General features: G+C 44.0%; 31 non-coding genes and 11 pseudogenes across 31 annotated transcripts; all 42 read left to right on the top strand.

The window, feature by feature from the left end:
- The first annotated feature begins 223 nt into the window (after positions 1-223).
- On the top strand, positions 224-343 carry LOC118958963 (annotated as a pseudogene).
- Positions 344-607: 264 nt separating this feature from the next.
- Positions 608-726, top strand: LOC118958931. Its single transcript, XR_005047703.1, has one exon. It is a non-coding gene; the product is annotated as a 5S ribosomal RNA (ribosomal RNA).
- A 260-nt stretch (positions 727-986) lies between these two features.
- LOC118958943 lies at positions 987-1,105 on the top strand. Its single transcript, XR_005047715.1, has one exon. It is a non-coding gene; the product is annotated as a 5S ribosomal RNA (ribosomal RNA).
- Positions 1,106-1,365: 260 nt separating this feature from the next.
- Positions 1,366-1,485, top strand: LOC118958819. Its single transcript, XR_005047588.1, has one exon. It is a non-coding gene; the product is annotated as a 5S ribosomal RNA (ribosomal RNA).
- Positions 1,486-1,746: 261 nt separating this feature from the next.
- On the top strand, positions 1,747-1,865 carry LOC118958941. The gene has a single exon (XR_005047713.1). It is a non-coding gene; the product is annotated as a 5S ribosomal RNA (ribosomal RNA).
- A 258-nt stretch (positions 1,866-2,123) lies between these two features.
- LOC118958940 lies at positions 2,124-2,242 on the top strand. The gene has a single exon (XR_005047712.1). It is a non-coding gene; the product is annotated as a 5S ribosomal RNA (ribosomal RNA).
- A 262-nt stretch (positions 2,243-2,504) lies between these two features.
- Positions 2,505-2,624, top strand: LOC118958962 (annotated as a pseudogene).
- Positions 2,625-2,884: 260 nt separating this feature from the next.
- On the top strand, positions 2,885-3,003 carry LOC118958920. The gene has a single exon (XR_005047691.1). It is a non-coding gene; the product is annotated as a 5S ribosomal RNA (ribosomal RNA).
- A 261-nt stretch (positions 3,004-3,264) lies between these two features.
- On the top strand, positions 3,265-3,383 carry LOC118958908. Its single transcript, XR_005047680.1, has one exon. It is a non-coding gene; the product is annotated as a 5S ribosomal RNA (ribosomal RNA).
- Positions 3,384-3,643: 260 nt separating this feature from the next.
- LOC118958956 lies at positions 3,644-3,763 on the top strand (annotated as a pseudogene).
- Positions 3,764-4,022: 259 nt separating this feature from the next.
- LOC118958808 lies at positions 4,023-4,142 on the top strand. Its single transcript, XR_005047577.1, has one exon. It is a non-coding gene; the product is annotated as a 5S ribosomal RNA (ribosomal RNA).
- A 260-nt stretch (positions 4,143-4,402) lies between these two features.
- LOC118958939 lies at positions 4,403-4,521 on the top strand. The gene has a single exon (XR_005047711.1). It is a non-coding gene; the product is annotated as a 5S ribosomal RNA (ribosomal RNA).
- Positions 4,522-4,781: 260 nt separating this feature from the next.
- Positions 4,782-4,900, top strand: LOC118958938. The gene has a single exon (XR_005047710.1). It is a non-coding gene; the product is annotated as a 5S ribosomal RNA (ribosomal RNA).
- Positions 4,901-5,161: 261 nt separating this feature from the next.
- On the top strand, positions 5,162-5,281 carry LOC118958955 (annotated as a pseudogene).
- Positions 5,282-5,540: 259 nt separating this feature from the next.
- LOC118958937 lies at positions 5,541-5,659 on the top strand. The gene has a single exon (XR_005047709.1). It is a non-coding gene; the product is annotated as a 5S ribosomal RNA (ribosomal RNA).
- A 260-nt stretch (positions 5,660-5,919) lies between these two features.
- LOC118958968 lies at positions 5,920-6,040 on the top strand (annotated as a pseudogene).
- A 262-nt stretch (positions 6,041-6,302) lies between these two features.
- LOC118958936 lies at positions 6,303-6,421 on the top strand. Its single transcript, XR_005047708.1, has one exon. It is a non-coding gene; the product is annotated as a 5S ribosomal RNA (ribosomal RNA).
- Positions 6,422-6,680: 259 nt separating this feature from the next.
- Positions 6,681-6,799, top strand: LOC118958935. Its single transcript, XR_005047707.1, has one exon. It is a non-coding gene; the product is annotated as a 5S ribosomal RNA (ribosomal RNA).
- Positions 6,800-7,060: 261 nt separating this feature from the next.
- LOC118958797 lies at positions 7,061-7,180 on the top strand. Its single transcript, XR_005047566.1, has one exon. It is a non-coding gene; the product is annotated as a 5S ribosomal RNA (ribosomal RNA).
- A 259-nt stretch (positions 7,181-7,439) lies between these two features.
- Positions 7,440-7,558, top strand: LOC118958934. Its single transcript, XR_005047706.1, has one exon. It is a non-coding gene; the product is annotated as a 5S ribosomal RNA (ribosomal RNA).
- A 261-nt stretch (positions 7,559-7,819) lies between these two features.
- LOC118958933 lies at positions 7,820-7,938 on the top strand. The gene has a single exon (XR_005047705.1). It is a non-coding gene; the product is annotated as a 5S ribosomal RNA (ribosomal RNA).
- Positions 7,939-8,198: 260 nt separating this feature from the next.
- LOC118958932 lies at positions 8,199-8,317 on the top strand. Its single transcript, XR_005047704.1, has one exon. It is a non-coding gene; the product is annotated as a 5S ribosomal RNA (ribosomal RNA).
- A 259-nt stretch (positions 8,318-8,576) lies between these two features.
- LOC118958930 lies at positions 8,577-8,695 on the top strand. Its single transcript, XR_005047702.1, has one exon. It is a non-coding gene; the product is annotated as a 5S ribosomal RNA (ribosomal RNA).
- A 260-nt stretch (positions 8,696-8,955) lies between these two features.
- On the top strand, positions 8,956-9,074 carry LOC118958929. The gene has a single exon (XR_005047701.1). It is a non-coding gene; the product is annotated as a 5S ribosomal RNA (ribosomal RNA).
- Positions 9,075-9,335: 261 nt separating this feature from the next.
- On the top strand, positions 9,336-9,454 carry LOC118958928. Its single transcript, XR_005047700.1, has one exon. It is a non-coding gene; the product is annotated as a 5S ribosomal RNA (ribosomal RNA).
- Positions 9,455-9,714: 260 nt separating this feature from the next.
- On the top strand, positions 9,715-9,833 carry LOC118958927. Its single transcript, XR_005047699.1, has one exon. It is a non-coding gene; the product is annotated as a 5S ribosomal RNA (ribosomal RNA).
- Positions 9,834-10,093: 260 nt separating this feature from the next.
- LOC118958966 lies at positions 10,094-10,210 on the top strand (annotated as a pseudogene).
- Positions 10,211-10,809: 599 nt separating this feature from the next.
- On the top strand, positions 10,810-10,927 carry LOC118958967 (annotated as a pseudogene).
- A 262-nt stretch (positions 10,928-11,189) lies between these two features.
- On the top strand, positions 11,190-11,308 carry LOC118958926. Its single transcript, XR_005047698.1, has one exon. It is a non-coding gene; the product is annotated as a 5S ribosomal RNA (ribosomal RNA).
- Positions 11,309-11,567: 259 nt separating this feature from the next.
- On the top strand, positions 11,568-11,686 carry LOC118958896. The gene has a single exon (XR_005047666.1). It is a non-coding gene; the product is annotated as a 5S ribosomal RNA (ribosomal RNA).
- A 259-nt stretch (positions 11,687-11,945) lies between these two features.
- Positions 11,946-12,064, top strand: LOC118958925. The gene has a single exon (XR_005047697.1). It is a non-coding gene; the product is annotated as a 5S ribosomal RNA (ribosomal RNA).
- Positions 12,065-12,325: 261 nt separating this feature from the next.
- LOC118958954 lies at positions 12,326-12,445 on the top strand (annotated as a pseudogene).
- A 260-nt stretch (positions 12,446-12,705) lies between these two features.
- On the top strand, positions 12,706-12,824 carry LOC118958924. Its single transcript, XR_005047696.1, has one exon. It is a non-coding gene; the product is annotated as a 5S ribosomal RNA (ribosomal RNA).
- Positions 12,825-13,084: 260 nt separating this feature from the next.
- LOC118958923 lies at positions 13,085-13,203 on the top strand. Its single transcript, XR_005047695.1, has one exon. It is a non-coding gene; the product is annotated as a 5S ribosomal RNA (ribosomal RNA).
- A 261-nt stretch (positions 13,204-13,464) lies between these two features.
- On the top strand, positions 13,465-13,584 carry LOC118958952 (annotated as a pseudogene).
- A 260-nt stretch (positions 13,585-13,844) lies between these two features.
- On the top strand, positions 13,845-13,963 carry LOC118958885. Its single transcript, XR_005047654.1, has one exon. It is a non-coding gene; the product is annotated as a 5S ribosomal RNA (ribosomal RNA).
- Positions 13,964-14,223: 260 nt separating this feature from the next.
- On the top strand, positions 14,224-14,342 carry LOC118958874. The gene has a single exon (XR_005047643.1). It is a non-coding gene; the product is annotated as a 5S ribosomal RNA (ribosomal RNA).
- Positions 14,343-14,602: 260 nt separating this feature from the next.
- On the top strand, positions 14,603-14,721 carry LOC118958863. Its single transcript, XR_005047632.1, has one exon. It is a non-coding gene; the product is annotated as a 5S ribosomal RNA (ribosomal RNA).
- Positions 14,722-14,980: 259 nt separating this feature from the next.
- LOC118958852 lies at positions 14,981-15,099 on the top strand. Its single transcript, XR_005047621.1, has one exon. It is a non-coding gene; the product is annotated as a 5S ribosomal RNA (ribosomal RNA).
- Positions 15,100-15,359: 260 nt separating this feature from the next.
- On the top strand, positions 15,360-15,478 carry LOC118958922. The gene has a single exon (XR_005047694.1). It is a non-coding gene; the product is annotated as a 5S ribosomal RNA (ribosomal RNA).
- A 260-nt stretch (positions 15,479-15,738) lies between these two features.
- Positions 15,739-15,858, top strand: LOC118958951 (annotated as a pseudogene).
- A 260-nt stretch (positions 15,859-16,118) lies between these two features.
- On the top strand, positions 16,119-16,238 carry LOC118958950 (annotated as a pseudogene).
- The last annotated feature ends 213 nt before the right edge of the window (positions 16,239-16,451 follow it).

The raw sequence follows: 16,451 nt of genomic DNA, 5'->3' as shown, positions 1-16,451 counted from the left end.
TTTTTTTCCCACAAGGTTGAAATATGTGCCCTCGCTTTGAAATAAGTAAGCAAGGTTAGTTTGTATTTCATCCAACATCTGTGCTACAAATTATGGCTACAGTATATGCAATTTCTTCCACCTTTTTGAGTGACACAAAGATGCTTATCTAAATGGTGAAAATGCAACAGCTGTTAATCAGGCTCACTTTGACTTTACATAGTGCAGCAAGAGATTGTTTCTCGCTTACTGCCACACCGGCACTGAGTACGCCTGATCTCGCCTGATCTCGGAAGCTAAGCAGGGTCGGGCCTGGTTAGTACTTGGATGGGAGACCGCCTGGGAATACCAGGTGCTGTAAGCTTTTTGTCACTGCCTTGTGGAATTTCAACTCTTTGTCCGTTTTTTCCCACAAGGTGTGAAATATGTGCCCTCGCTTTGAAATAAGTAAGCAAGGTTAGTTTTGTATTTCATCAACAATCTGTGCTACAAATTATGGCTACAGTAATATGCAATTTCTTCCACTTTTTGAGTTGACACAAAGATGCTTATCTAAATGGTGGAAAATGCAACAGCTGTTAATCAGGCTCACTTTGACTTTACATAGTGCAGCAAGAGATTGTTTCTCGCTTACGGCCACACCGGCCTGAGTACGCCCGATCTCGCCTGATCTCGGAAGCTAAGCAGGGTCGGGCCTGGTTAGTACTTGGATGGGAGACCGCCTGGGAATACCAGGTGCTGTAAGCTTTTTGTCACTGCCTTGTGGAATTTCAACTCTTTGTCCGTTTTTTCCCACAAGGTTGAAATATGTGCCCTCGCTTTGAAATAAGTAAGCAAGGTTAGTTTGTATTTCATCCAACAATCTGTGCTACAAATTATGGCTACAGTATATGCAATTTCTTCCACTTTTTGAGTGACACAAAGATGCTTATCTAAATGGTGAAAATGCAACAGCTGTTAATCAGGCTCACTTTGACTTTACATAGTGCAGCAAGAGATTGTTTCTCGCTTACGGCCACACCGGCCTGAGTACGCCTGATCTCGCCTGATCTCGGAAGCTAAGCAGGGTCGGGCCTGGTTAGTACTTGGATGGGAGACCGCCTGGGAATACCAGGTGCTGTAAGCTTTTTGTCACTGCCTTGTGGAATTTCAACTCTTTGTCCGTTTTTTCCCACAAGGTTGAAATATGTGCCCTCGCTTTGAAATAAGTAAGCAAGGTTAGTTTGTATTTCATCCAACAATCTGTGCTACAAATTATGGCTACAGTATATGCAATTTCTTCCACTTTTTGAGTGACACAAAGATGCTTATCTAAATGGTGAAAATGCAACAGCTGTTAATCAGGCTCACTTTGACTTTACATAGTGCAGCAAGAGATTGTTTCTCGCTTACGGCCACACCGGCCTGAGTACGCCTGATCTCGTCCTGATCTCGGAAGCTAAGCAGGGTCGGGCCTGGTTAGTACTTGGATGGGAGACCGCCTGGGAATACCAGGTGCTGTAAGCTTTTTGTCACTGCCTTGTGGAATTTCAACTCTTTGTCCGTTTTTTCCCACAAGGTTGAAATATGTGCCCTCGCTTTGAAATAAGTAAGCAAGGTTAGTTTTGTATTTCATCCAACAATCTGTGCTACAAATTATGGCTACAGTATATGCAATTTCTTCCACTTTTTGAGTGACACAAAGATGCTTATCTAAATGGTGAAAATGCAACAGCTGTTAATCAGGCTCACTTTGACTTTACATAGTGCAGCAAGAGATTGTTTCTCGCTTACGGCCACACCGGCCTGAGTACGCCTGATCTCGCCTGATCTCGGAAGCTAAGCAGGGTCGGGCCTGGTTAGTACTTGGATGGGAGACCGCCTGGGAATACCAGGTGCTGTAAGCTTTTGTCACTGCCTTGTGGAATTTCAACTCTTTGTCCGTTTTTTCCCACAAGGTTGAAATATGTGCCCTCGCTTTGAAATAAGTAAGCAAGGTTAGTTTGTATTTCATCCAACAATCTGTGCTACAAATTATGGCTACAGTATATGCAATTTCTTCCACTTTTTGAGTGACACAAAGATGCTTATCTAAATGGTGAAAATGCAACAGCTGTTAATCAGGCTCACTTTGACTTTACATAGTGCAGCAAGAGATGTTTCTCGCTTACGGCCACACCGGCCTGAGTACGCCTGATCTCGCCTGATCTCGGAAGCTAAGCAGGGTCGGGCCTGGTTAGTACTTGGATGGGAGACCGCCTGGGAATACCAGGTGCTGTAAGCTTTCTTGGTCACTGCCTTGTGGAATTTCAACTCTTTGTCCGTTTTTTCCCACAAGGTTGAAATATGTGCCCTCGCTTTGAAATAAGTAAGCAAGGTTAGTTTGTATTTCATCCAACAATCTGTGCTACAAATTATGGCTACAGTATATGCAATTTCTTCCACTTTTTGAGTGACACAAAGATGCTTATCTAAATGGTGAAAATGCAACAGCTGTTAATCAGGCTCACTTTGACTTTACATAGTGCAGCAAGAGATTGTTTCTCGCTTACGGCCACACCGGCCTGAGTACGCCTGATCTCGCCTGATCTCGGAAGCTAAGCAGGGTCGGGCCTGGTTAGTACTTGGATGGGAGGACCGCCTGGGAATACCAGGTGCTGTAAGCTTTTTGTCACTGCCTTGTGGAATTTCAACTCTTTGTCCGTTTTTTTCCCACAAGGTTGAAATATGTGCCCTCGCTTTGAAATAAGTAAGCAAGGTTAGTTTGTATTTCATCCAACAATCTGTGCTACAAATTATGGCTACAGTATATGCAATTTCTTCCACTTTTTGAGTGACACAAAGATGCTTATCTAAATGGTGAAATGCAACAGCTGTTAATCAGGCTCACTTTGACTTTACATAGTGCAGCAAGAGATTGTTTCTCGCTTACGGCCACACCGGCCTGAGTACGCCCGATCTCGCCTGATCTCGGAAGCTAAGCAGGGTCGGGCCTGGTTAGTACTTGGATGGGAGACCGCCTGGGAATACCAGGTGCTGTAAGCTTTTTGTCACTGCCTTGTGGAATTTCAACTCTTTGTCCGTTTTTTTCCCACAAGGTTGAAATATGTGCCCTCGCTTTGAAATAAGTAAGCAAGGTTAGTTTGTATTTCATCCAACAATCTGTGCTACAAATTATGGCTACAGTATATGCAATTTCTTCCACTTTTTGAGTGACACAAAGATGCTTATCTAAATGGTGAAAATGCAACAGCTGTTAATCAGGCTCACTTTGACTTTACATAGTGCAGCAAGAGATTGTTTCTCGCTTACGGCCACACCGGCCTGAGTACGCCCGATCTCGCCTGATCTCGGAAGCTAAGCAGGGTCGGGCCTGGTTAGTACTTGGATGGGAGACCGCCTGGGAATACCAGGTGCTGTAAGCTTTTTGTCACTGCCTTGTGGAATTTCAACTCTTTGTCCGTTTTTTCCCACAAGGTTGAAATATGTGCCCTCGCTTTGAAATAAGTAAGCAAGGTTAGTTTGTATTTCATCCAACAATCTGTGCTACAAATTATGGCTACAGTATATGCAATTTCTTCCACTTTTTGAGTGACACAAAGATGCTTATCTAAATGGTGAAAATGCAACAGCTGTTAATCAGGCTCACTTTGACTTTACATAGTGCAGCAAGAGATTGTTTCTCGCTTACGGCCACACCGGCCTGAGTACGCCCTGATCTCGCCTGATCTCGGAAGCTAAGCAGGGTCGGGCCTGGTTAGTACTTGGATGGGAGACCGCCTGGGAATACCAGGTGCTGTAAGCTTTTTGTCACTGCCTTGTGGAATTTCAACTCTTGTCCGTTTTTTCCCACAAGGTTGAAATATGTGCCCTCGCTTTGAAATAAGTAAGCAAGGTTAGTTTGTATTTCATCCAACAATCTGTGCTACAAATTATGGCTACAGTATATGCAATTTCTTCCACTTTTTGAGTGACACAAAGATGCTTATCTAAATGGTGAAAATGCAACAGCTGTTAATCAGGCTCACTTTGACTTTACATAGTGCAGCAAGAGATTGTTTCTCGCTTACGGCCACACCGGCCTGAGTACGCCTGATCTCGTCCTGATCTCGGAAGCTAAGCAGGGTCGGGCCTGGTTAGTACTTGGATGGGAGACCGCCTGGGAATACCAGGTGCTGTAAGCTTTTTGTCACTGCCTTGTGGAATTTCAACTCTTTGTCCGTTTTTTCCCACAAGGTTGAAATATGTGCCCTCGCTTTGAAATAAGTAAGCAAGGTTAGTTTGTATTTCATCCAACAATCTGTGCTACAAATTATGGCTACAGTATATGCAATTTCTTCCACTTTTTGAGTGACACAAAGATGCTTATCTAAATGGTGAAAATGCAACAGCTGTTAATCAGGCTCACTTTGACTTTACATAGTGCAGCAAGAGATTGTTTCTCGCTTACGGCCACACCGGCCTGAGTACGCCTGATCTCGCCTGATCTCGGAAGCTAAGCAGGGTCGGGCCTGGTTAGTACTTGGATGGGAGACCGCCTGGGAATACCAGGTGCTGTAAGCTTTTTGTCACTGCCTTGTGGAATTTCAACTCTTTGTCCGTTTTTTTCCCACAAGGTTGAAATATGTGCCCTCGCTTTGAAATAAGTAAGCAAGGTTAGTTTGTATTTCATCCAACAATCTGTGCTACAAATTATGGCTACAGTATATGCAATTTCTTCCACTTTTGAGTGACACAAAGATGCTTATCTAAATGGTGAAAATGCAACAGCTGTTAATCAGGCTCACTTTGACTTTACATAGTGCAGCAAGAGATTGTTTCTCGCTTACGGCCACACCGGCCTGAGTACGCCTGATCTCGCCTGATCTCGGAAGCTAAGCAGGGTCGGGCCTGGTTAGTACTTGGATGGGAGACCGCCTGGGAATACCAGGTGCTGTAAGCTTTTTGTCACTGCCTTGTGGAATTTCAACTCTTTGTCCGTTTTTTTCCCACAAGGTTGAAATATGTGCCCTCGCTTTGAAATAAGTAAGCAAGGTTAGTTTGTATTTCATCCAACAATCTGTGCTACAAATTATGGCTACAGTATATGCAATTTCTTCCACTTTTTGAGTGACACAAAGATGCTTATCTAAATGGTGAAAATGCAACAGCTGTTAATCAGGCTCACTTTGACTTTACATAGTGCAGCAAGAGATTGTTTCTCGCTTACGGCCACACCGGCCTGAGTACGCCCTGATCTCGCCTGATCTCGGAAGCTAAGCAGGGTCGGGCCTGGTTAGTACTTGGATGGGAGACCGCCTGGGAATACCAGGTGCTGTAAGCTTTTTGTCACTGCCTTGTGGAATTTCAACTCTTTGTCCGTTTTTTCCCACAAGGTTGAAATATGTGCCCTCGCTTTGAAATAAGTAAGCAAGGTTAGTTTGTATTTCATCCAACAATCTGTGCTACAAATTATGGCTACAGTATATGCATTTCTTCCACTTTTTGAGTGACACAAAGATGCTTATCTAAATGGTGAAAATGCAACAGCTGTTAATCAGGCTCACTTTGACTTTACATAGTGCAGCAAGAGATTGTTTCTCGCTTACGGCCACACCGGCCTGAGTACGCCTGATCTCGCCTGATCTCGGAAGCTAAGCAGGGTCGGGCCTGGTTAGTACTTGGATGGGAGACCGCCTGGGAATACCAGGTGCTGTAAGCTTTTTGTCACTGCCTTGTGGAATTTCAACTCTTTGTCCGTTTTTTCCCACAAGGTTGAAATATGTGCCCTCGCTTTGAAATAAGTAAGCAAGGTTAGTTTGTATTTCATCCAACAATCTGTGCTACAAATTATGGCTACAGTATATGCAATTTCTTCCACTTTTTGAGTGACACAAAGATGCTTATCTAAATGGTGAAAATGCAACAGCTGTTAATCAGGCTCACTTTGACTTTACATAGTGCAGCAAGAGATTGTTTCTCGCTTACGGCCACACCGGCCTGAGTACGCCCTGATCTCGCCTGATCTCGGAAGCTAAGCAGGGTCGGGCCTGGTTAGTACTTGGATGGGAGGACCGCCTGGGAATACCAGGTGCTGTAAGCTTTTTGTCACTGCCTTGTGGAATTTCAACTCTTTGTCCGTTTTTTTCCCACAAGGTTGAAATATGTGCCCTCGCTTTGAAATAAGTAAGCAAGGTTAGTTTGTATTTCATCCAACAATCTGTGCTACAAATTATGGCTACAGTATATGCAATTTCTTCCACTTTTTGAGTGACACAAAGATGCTTATCTAAATGGTGGAAAATGCAACAGCTGTTAATCAGGCTCACTTTGACTTTACATAGTGCAGCAAGAGATTGTTTCTCGCTTACGGCCACACCGGCCTGAGTACGCCTGATCTCGCCTGATCTCGGAAGCTAAGCAGGGTCGGGCCTGGTTAGTACTTGGATGGGAGACCGCCTGGGAATACCAGGTGCTGTAAGCTTTTTGTCACTGCCTTGTGGAATTTCAACTCTTTGTCCGTTTTTCCCACAAGGTTGAAATATGTGCCCTCGCTTTGAAATAAGTAAGCAAGGTTAGTTTGTATTTCATCCAACAATCTGTGCTACAAATTATGGCTACAGTATATGCAATTTCTTCCACTTTTTGAGTGACACAAAGATGCTTATCTAAATGGTGAAAATGCAACAGCTGTTAATCAGGCTCACTTTGACTTTACATAGTGCAGCAAGAGATTGTTTCTCGCTTACGGCCACACCGGCCTGAGTACGCCTGATCTCGCCTGATCTCGGAAGCTAAGCAGGGTCGGGCCTGGTTAGTACTTGGATGGGAGACCGCCTGGGAATACCAGGTGCTGTAAGCTTTTTGTCACTGCCTTGTGGAATTTCAACTCTTTGTCCGTTTTTTTCCCACAAGGTTGAAATATGTGCCCTCGCTTTGAAATAAGTAAGCAAGGTTAGTTTGTATTTCATCCAACAATCTGTGCTACAAATTATGGCTACAGTATATGCAATTTCTTCCACTTTTTGAGTGACACAAAGATGCTTATCTAAATGGTGAAAATGCAACAGCTGTTAATCAGGCTCACTTTGACTTTACATAGTGCAGCAAGAGATTGTTTCTCGCTTACGGCCACACCGGCCTGAGTACGCCTGATCTCGTCCTGATCTCGGAAGCTAAGCAGGGTCGGGCCTGGTTAGTACTTGGATGGGAGACCGCCTGGGAATACCAGGTGCTGTAAGCTTTTTGTCACTGCCTTGTGGAATTTCAACTCTTTGTCCGTTTTTTCCCACAAGGTTGAAATATGTGCCCTCGCTTTGAAATAAGTAAGCAGGTTAGTTTGTATTTCATCCAACAATCTGTGCTACAAATTATGGCTACAGTATATGCAATTTCTTCCACTTTTTGAGTGACACAAAGATGCTTATCTAAATGGTGAAAATGCAACAGCTGTTAATCAGGCTCACTTTGACTTTACATAGTGCAGCAAGAGATTGTTTCTCGCTTACGGCCACACCGGCCTGAGTACGCCTGATCTCGCCTGATCTCGGAAGCTAAGCAGGGTCGGGCCTGGTTAGTACTTGGATGGGAGACCGCCTGGGAATACCAGGTGCTGTAAGCTTTTTGTCACTGCCTTGTGGAATTTCAACTCTTTGTCCGTTTTTTTCCCACAAGGTTGAAATATGTGCCCTCGCTTTGAAATAAGTAAGCAAGGTTAGTTTGTATTTCATCCAACAATCTGTGCTACAAATTATGGCTACAGTATATGCAATTTCTTCCACTTTTTGAGTGACACAAAGATGCTTATCTAAATGGTGAAAATGCAACAGCTGTTAATCAGGCTCACTTTGACTTTACATAGTGCAGCAAGAGATTGTTTCTCGCTTACGGCCACACCGGCCTGAGTACGCCTGATCTCGCCTGATCTCGGAAGCTAAGCAGGGTCGGGCCTGGTTAGTACTTGGATGGGAGACCGCCTGGGAATACCAGGTGCTGTAAGCTTTTTGTCACTGCCTTGTGGAATTTCAACTCTTTGTCCGTTTTTTCCCACAAGGTTGAAATATGTGCCCTCGCTTTGAAATAAGTAAGCAAGGTTAGTTTGTATTTCATCCAACAATCTGTGCTACAAATTATGGCTACAGTATATGCAATTTCTTCCACTTTTTGAGTGACACAAAGATGCTTATCTAAATGGTGAAAATGCAACAGCTGTTAATCAGGCTCACTTTGACTTTACATAGTGCAGCAAGAGATTGTTTCTCGCTTACGGCCACACCGGCCTGAGTACGCCTGATCTCGCCTGATCTCGGAAGCTAAGCAGGGTCGGGCCTGGTTAGTACTTGGATGGGAGACCGCCTGGGAATACCAGGTGCTGTAAGCTTTTGTCACTGCCTTGTGGAATTTCAACTCTTTGTCCGTTTTTTCCCACAAGGTTGAAATATGTGCCCTCGCTTTGAAATAAGTAAGCAAGGTTAGTTTGTATTTCATCCAACAATCTGTGCTACAAATTATGGCTACAGTATATGCAATTTCTTCCACTTTTTGAGTGACACAAAGATGCTTATCTAAATGGTGAAAATGCAACAGCTGTTAATCAGGCTCACTTTGACTTTACATAGTGCAGCAAGAGATTGTTTCTCGCTTACGGCCACACCGGCCTGAGTACGCCTGATCTCGCCTGATCTCGGAAGCTAAGCAGGGTCGGGCCTGGTTAGTACTTGGATGGGAGACCGCCTGGGAATACCAGGTGCTGTAAGCTTTTTGTCACTGCCTTGTGGAATTTCAACTCTTTGTCCGTTTTTTCCCACAAGGTTGAAATATGTGCCCTCGCTTTGAAATAAGTAAGCAAGGTTAGTTTGTATTTCATCCAACAATCTGTGCTACAAATTATGGCTACAGTATATGCAATTTCTTCCACTTTTTGAGTGACACAAAGATGCTTATCTAAATGGTGAAAATGCAACAGCTGTTAATCAGGCTCACTTTGACTTTACATAGTGCAGCAAGAGATTGTTTCTCGCTTACGGCCACACCGGCCTGAGTACGCCTGATCTCGCCTGATCTCGGAAGCTAAGCAGGGTCGGGCCTGGTTAGTACTTGGATGGGAGACCGCCTGGGAATACCAGGTGCTGTAAGCTTTTTGTCACTGCCTTGTGGAATTTCAACTCTTTGTCCGTTTTTTTCCCACAAGGTTGAAATATGTGCCCTCGCTTTGAAATAAGTAAGCAAGGTTAGTTTGTATTTCATCCAACAATCTGTGCTACAAATTATGGCTACAGTATATGCAATTTCTTCCACTTTTTGAGTGACACAAAGATGCTTATCTAAATGGTGAAAATGCAACAGCTGTTAATCAGGCTCACTTTGACTTTACATAGTGCAGCAAGAGATTGTTTCTCGCTTACGGCCACACCGGCCTGAGTACGCCTGATCTCGCCTGATCTCGGAAGCTAAGCAGGGTCGGGCCTGGTTAGTACTTGGATGGGAGACCGCCTGGGAATACCAGGTGCTGTAAGCTTTTTGTCACTGCCTTGTGGAATTTCAACTCTTTGTCCGTTTTTTCCCACAAGGTTGAAATATGTGCCCTCGCTTTGAAATAAGTAAGCAAGGTTAGTTTGTATTTCATCCAACAATCTGTGCTACAAATTATGGCTACAGTATATGCAATTTCTTCCACTTTTTGAGTGACACAAAGATGCTTATCTAAATGGTGAAAATGCAACAGCTGTTAATCAGGCTCACTTTGACTTTACATAGTGCAGCAAGAGATTGTTTCTCGCTTACGGCCACACCGGCCTGAGTACGCCTGATCTCGCCTGATCTCGGAAGCTAAGCAGGGTCGGGCCTGGTTAGTACTTGGATGGGAGACCGCCTGGGAATACCAGGTGCTGTAAGCTTTTTGTCACTGCCTTGTGGAATTTCAACTCTTTGTCCGTTTTTTCCCACAAGGTTGAAATATGTGCCCTCGCTTTGAAATAAGTAAGCAAGGTTAGTTTGTATTTCATCCAACAATCTGTGCTACAAATTATGGCTACAGTATATGCAATTTCTTCCACTTTTTGAGTGACACAAAGATGCTTATCTAAATGGTGAAAATGCAACAGCTGTTAATCAGGCTCACTTTGACTTTACATAGTGCAGCAAGAGATTGTTTCTCGCTTACGGCCACACCGGCCTGAGTACGCCTGATCTCGCCTGATCTCGGAAGCTAAGCAGGGTCGGGCCTGGTAGTACTTGGATGGGAGACCGCCTGGGAATACAGGTGCTGTAAGCTTTTGTCACTGCCTTGTGGAATTTCTTTCCCTTTGGTTGAAATTTGTGACAATTTGAAATAAAAGAAGGAGCTTGGAGAAAAAGTAAGCAAAGTGTGTACAAAATGTGCTAAAATTATGGCTACAGATATGCAAATTCTTTTTTTGAGAGACACAAAGATGGATCTAAATGGTGAAAATGCAACAGCTGAAATCAGGCTCACTTTGACTTTACATAGTGCAGCAAGAGATTTTCTCGCTTACGGCCACACCGGCTGAGTACGAGATCTCGCCTGATCGGAAGAGAGAGAAGCTGGGGACAGGAAGAGATGACGGAACCCCTGGGAAAAGGGTGAGAAAGCTTGTGGAATACCAGGCTTGGAATTTCAACTCTTTTGTCCGTTTTTTCCCACAAGGGTTGAAATATGTCCCTCGCTTGAAATAAGTAAGCAAGGTTAGTTTGTATTTCATCCACAATCTGTGCTACAAATTATGGCTACAGTATATGCAATTTCTTCACTTTTTGAGTGACACAAAGATGCTTATCTAAATGGTGGAAAATTGCACAGCTGTTAATCAGGCCTCACTTTGACTTTACATAGTGCAGCCAAGAGAGTTTCTCGCTACGGCCACACCGGCCTGAGTACGCCTGATCTCGCCTGATCTCGGAAGCTAAGCAGGGTCGGGCCTGGTTAGTACTTGGATGGGAGACCGCCTGGGAATACCAGGTGCTGTAAGCTTTTTTGTCACTGCCTTGTGGAATTTCAACTCTTTGTCCGTTTTTTCCCACAAGGTTGAAATATGTGCCCTCGCTTTGAAATAAGTAAGCAAGGTTAGTTTGTATTTCATCCAACAATCTGTGCTACAAATTATGGCTACAGTATATGCAATTCAATTCCACTTTTTGAGTGACACAAAGATGCTTATCTAAATGGTGAAAATGCAACAGCTGTTAATCAGGCTCACTTTGACTTTACATAGTGCAGCAAGAGATTGTTTCTCGCTTACGGCCACACCGGCCTGAGTACGCCTGATCTCGCCTGATCTCGGAAGCTAAGCAGGGTCGGGCCTGGTTAGTACTTGGATGGGAGACCGCCTGGGAATACCAGGTGCTGTAAGCTTTTGTCACTGCCTTGTGGAATTTCAACTCTTTGTCCGTTTTTTCCCACAAGGTTGAAATATGTGCCCTCGCTTTGAAATAAGTAAGCAAGGTTAGTTTGTATTTCATCCAACAATCTGTGCTACAAATTATGGCTACAGTATATGCAATTTCTTCCACTTTTTGAGTGACACAAAGATGCTTATCTAAATGGTGAAAATGCAACAGCTGTTAATCAGGCTCACTTTGACTTTACATAGTGCAGCAAGAGATTGTTTCTCGCTTACGGCCACACCGGCCTGAGTACGCCCGATCTCGCCTGATCTCGGAAGCTAAGCAGGGTCGGGCCTGGTTAGTACTTGGATGGGAGACCGCCTGGGAATACCAGGTGCTGTAAGCTTTTTGTCACTGCCTTGTGGAATTTCAACTCTTTGTCCGTTTTTTCCACAAGGTTGAAATATGTGCCCTCGCTTTGAAATAAGTAAGCAAGGTTAGTTTGTATTTCATCCAACAATCTGTGCTACAAATTATGGCTACAGTATATGCAATTTCTTCCACTTTTTGAGTGACACAAAGATGCTTATCTAAATGGTGAAAATGCAACAGCTGTTAATCAGGCTCACTTTGACTTTACATAGTGCAGCAAGAGATTGTTTCTCGCTTACGGCCACACCGGCCTGAGTACGCCTGATCTCGCCTGATCTCGGAAGCTAAGCAGGGTCGGGCCTGGTTAGTACTTGGATGGGAGACCGCCTGGGAATACCAGGTGCTGTAAGCTTTTTGTCACTGCCTTGTGGAATTTCAACTCTTTGTCCGTTTTTTCCCACAAGGTTGAAATATGTGCCCTCGCTTTGAAATAAGTAAGCAAGGTTAGTTTGTATTTCATCCAACAATCTGTGCTACAAATTAATGGCTACAGTATATGCAATTTCTTCCACTTTTTGAGTGACACAAAGATGCTTATCTAAATGGTGAAAATGCAACAGCTGTTAATCAGGCTCACTTTGACTTTACATAGTGCAGCAAGAGATTGTTTCTCGCTTACGGCCACACCGGCCTGAGTACGCCCTGATCTCGCCTGATCTCGGAAGCTAAGCAGGGTCGGGCCTGGTTAGTACTTGGATGGGAGACCGCCTGGGAATACCAGGTGCTGTAAGCTTTTTGTCACTGCCTTGTGGAATTTCAACTCTTTGTCCGTTTTTTCCCACAAGGTTGAAATATGTGCCCTCGCTTTGAAATAAGTAAGCAAGGTTAGTTTGTATTTCATCCAACAATCTGTGCTACAAATTATGGCTACAGTATATGCAATTTCTTCCACTTTTTGAGTGACACAAAGATGCTTATCTAAATGGTGAAAATGCAACAGCTGTTAATCAGGCTCACTTTGACTTTACATAGTGCAGCAAGAGATTGTTTCTCGCTTACGGCCACACCGGCCTGAGTACGCCTGATCTCGCCTGATCTCGGAAGCTAAGCAGGGTCGGGCCTGGTTAGTACTTGGATGGGAGACCGCCTGGGAATACCAGGTGCTGTAAGCTTTTTGTCACTGCCTTGTGGAATTTCAACTCTTTGTCCGTTTTTTCCCACAAGGTTGAAATATGTGCCCTCGCTTTGAAATAAGTAAGCAAGGTTAGTTTGTATTTCATCCAACAATCTGTGCTACAAATTATGGCTACAGTATATGCAATTTCTTCCACTTTTTGAGTGACACAAAGATGCTTATCTAAATGGTGAAAATGCAACAGCTGTTAATCAGGCTCACTTTGACTTTACATAGTGCAGCAAGAGATTGTTTCTCGCTTACGGCCACACCGGCCTGAGTACGCCTGATCTCGCCTGATCTCGGAAGCTAAGCAGGGTCGGGCCTGGTTAGTACTTGGATGGGAGACCGCCTGGGAATACCAGGTGCTGTAAGCTTTTTGTCACTGCCTTGTGGAATTTCAACTCTTTGTCCGTTTTTTTCCCACAAGGTTGAAATATGTGCCCTCGCTTTGAAATAAGTAAGCAAGGTTAGTTTGTATTTCATCCAACAATCTGTGCTACAAATTATGGCTACAGTATATGCAATTTCTTCCACTTTTTGAGTGACACAAAGATGCTTATCTAAATGGTGAAAATGCAACAGCTGTTAATCAGGCTCACTTTGACTTTACATAGTGCAGCAAGAGATTGTTTCTCGCTTACGGCCACACCGGCCTGAGTACGCCCTGATCTCGCCTGATCTCGGAAGCTAAGCAGGGTCGGGCCTGGTTAGTACTTGGATGGGAGACCGCCTGGGAATACCAGGTGCTGTAAGCTTTTTGTCACTGCCTTGTGGAATTTCAACTCTTTGTCCGTTTTTTTCCCACAAGGTTGAAATATGTGCCCTCGCTTTGAAATAAGTAAGCAAGGTTAGTTTGTATTTCATCCAACAATCTGTGCTACAAATTATGGCTACAGTATATGCAATTTCTTCCACTTTTGAGTGACACAAAGATGCTTATCTAAATGGTGAAAATGCAACAGCTGTTAATCAGGCTCACTTTGACTTTACATAGTGCAGCAAGAGATTGTTTCTCGCTTACGGCCACACCGGCCTGAGTACGCCCGATCTCGCCTGATCTCGGAAGCTAAGCAGGGTCGGGCCTGGTTAGTACTTGGATGGGAGACCGCCTGGGAATACCAGGTGCTGTAAGCTTTTTGTCACTGCCTTGTGGAATTTCAACTCTTTGTCCGTTTTTTCCCACAAGGTTGAAATATGTGCCCTCGCTTTGAAATAAGTAAGCAAGGTTAGTTTGTATTTCATCCAACAATCTGTGCTACAAATTATGGCTACAGTATATGCAATTTCTTCCACTTTTTGAGTGACACAAAGATGCTTATCTAAATGGTGAAAATGCAACAGCTGTTAATCAGGCTCACTTTGACTTTACATAGTGCAGCAAGAGATTGTTTCTCGCTTACGGCCACACCGGCCTGAGTACGCCCGATCTCGCCTGATCTCGGAAGCTAAGCAGGGTCGGGCCTGGTTAGTACTTGGATGGGAGACCGCCTGGGAATACCAGGTGCTGTAAGCTTTTTGTCACTGCCTTGTGGAATTTCAACTCTTTGTCCGTTTTTTCCCACAAGGTTGAAATATGTGCCCTCGCTTTGAAATAAGTAAGCAAGGTTAGTTTGTATTTCATCCAACAATCTGTGCTACAAATTATGGCTACAGTATATGCAATTTCTTCCACTTTTTGAGTGACACAAAGATGCTTATCTAAATGGTGAAAATGCAACAGCTGTTAATCAGGCTCACTTTGACTTTACATAGTGCAGCAAGAGATTGTTTCTCGCTTACGGCCACACCGGCCTGAGTACGCCCGATCTCGCCTGATCTCGGAAGCTAAGCAGGGTCGGGCCTGGTTAGTACTTGGATGGGAGACCGCCTGGGAATACCAGGTGCTGTAAGCTTTTTGTCACTGCCTTGTGGAATTTCAACTCTTTGTCCGTTTTTTCCCACAAGGTTGAAATATGTGCCCTCGCTTTGAAATAAGTAAGCAAGGTTAGTTTGTATTTCATCCAACAATCTGTGCTACAAATTATGGCTACAGTATATGCAATTTCTTCCACTTTTGAGTGACACAAAGATGCTTATCTAAATGGTGAAAATGCAACAGCTGTTAATCAGGCTCACTTTGACTTTACATAGTGCAGCAAGAGATTGTTTCTCGCTTACGGCCACACCGGCCTGAGTACGCCCGATCTCGCCTGATCTCGGAAGCTAAGCAGGGTCGGGCCTGGTTAGTACTTGGATGGGAGACCGCCTGGGAATACCAGGTGCTGTAAGCTTTTTGTCACTGCCTTGTGGAATTTCAACTCTTTGTCCGTTTTTTCCCACAAGGTTGAAATATGTGCCCTCGCTTTGAAATAAGTAAGCAAGGTTAGTTTGTATTTCATCCAACAATCTGTGCTACAAATTATGGCTACAGTATATGCAATTTCTTCCACTTTTTGAGTGACACAAAGATGCTTATCTAAATGGTGAAAATGCAACAGCTGTTAATCAGGCTCACTTTGACTTTACATAGTGCAGCAAGAGATTGTTTCTCGCTTACGGCCACACCGGCCTGAGTACGCCTGATCTCGCCTGATCTCGGAAGCTAAGCAGGGTCGGGCCTGGTTAGTACTTGGATGGGAGACCGCCTGGGAATACCAGGTGCTGTAAGCTTTTTGTCACTGCCTTGTGGAATTTCAACTCTTTGTCCGTTTTTTCCCACAAGGTTGAAATATGTGCCCTCGCTTTGAAATAAGTAAGCAAGGTTAGTTTGTATTTCATCCAACAATCTGTGCTACAAATTATGGCTACAGTATATGCAATTTCTTCCACTTTTTGAGTGACACAAAGATGCTTATCTAAATGGTGAAAATGCAACAGCTGTTAATCAGGCTCACTTTGACTTTACATAGTGCAGCAAGAGATTGTTTCTCGCTTACGGCCACACCGGCCTGAGTACGCCCTGATCTCGCCTGATCTCGGAAGCTAAGCAGGGTCGGGCCTGGTTAGTACTTGGATGGGAGACCGCCTGGGAATACCAGGTGCTGTAAGCTTTTTGTCACTGCCTTGTGGAATTTCAACTCTTTGTCCGTTTTTTTCCCACAAGGTTGAAATATGTGCCCTCGCTTTGAAATAAGTAAGCAAGGTTAGTTTGTATTTCATCCAACAATCTGTGCTACAAATTATGGCTACAGTATATGCAATTTCTTCCACTTTTTGAGTGACACAAGATGCTTATCTAAATGGTGAAAATGCAACAGCTGTTAATCAGGCTCACTTTGACTTTACATAGTGCAGCAAGAGATTGTTTCTCGCTTACGGCCACACCGGCCTGAGTACGCCCTGATCTCGCCTGATCTCGGAAGCTAAGCAGGGTCGGGCCTGGTTAGTACTTGGATGGGAGACCGCCTGGGAATACCAGGTGCTGTAAGCTTTTTGTCACTGCCTTGTGGAATTTCAACTCTTTGTCCGTTTTTTCCCACAAGGTTGAAATATGTGCCCTCGCTTTGAAATAAGTAAGCAAGGTTAGTTTGTATTTCATCCACAATCTGTGCTACAAATTATGGCTACAGTATATGCAATTTCTTCCACTTTTTGAGTGACACAAAGATGCTTATCTAAATGGTGAAAATGCAACAGCTGTTAA

The sequence above is a fragment of the Oncorhynchus mykiss genome, unplaced genomic scaffold (assembly GCF_013265735.2).
Source record: "Oncorhynchus mykiss isolate Arlee unplaced genomic scaffold, USDA_OmykA_1.1 un_scaffold_503, whole genome shotgun sequence".
Classification (NCBI taxonomy): Eukaryota; Metazoa; Chordata; class Actinopteri; order Salmoniformes; family Salmonidae; genus Oncorhynchus; species Oncorhynchus mykiss.
Note: the sequence above shows the minus strand (reverse complement) of the source record. Positions and strands in the feature narration are given on the sequence as shown.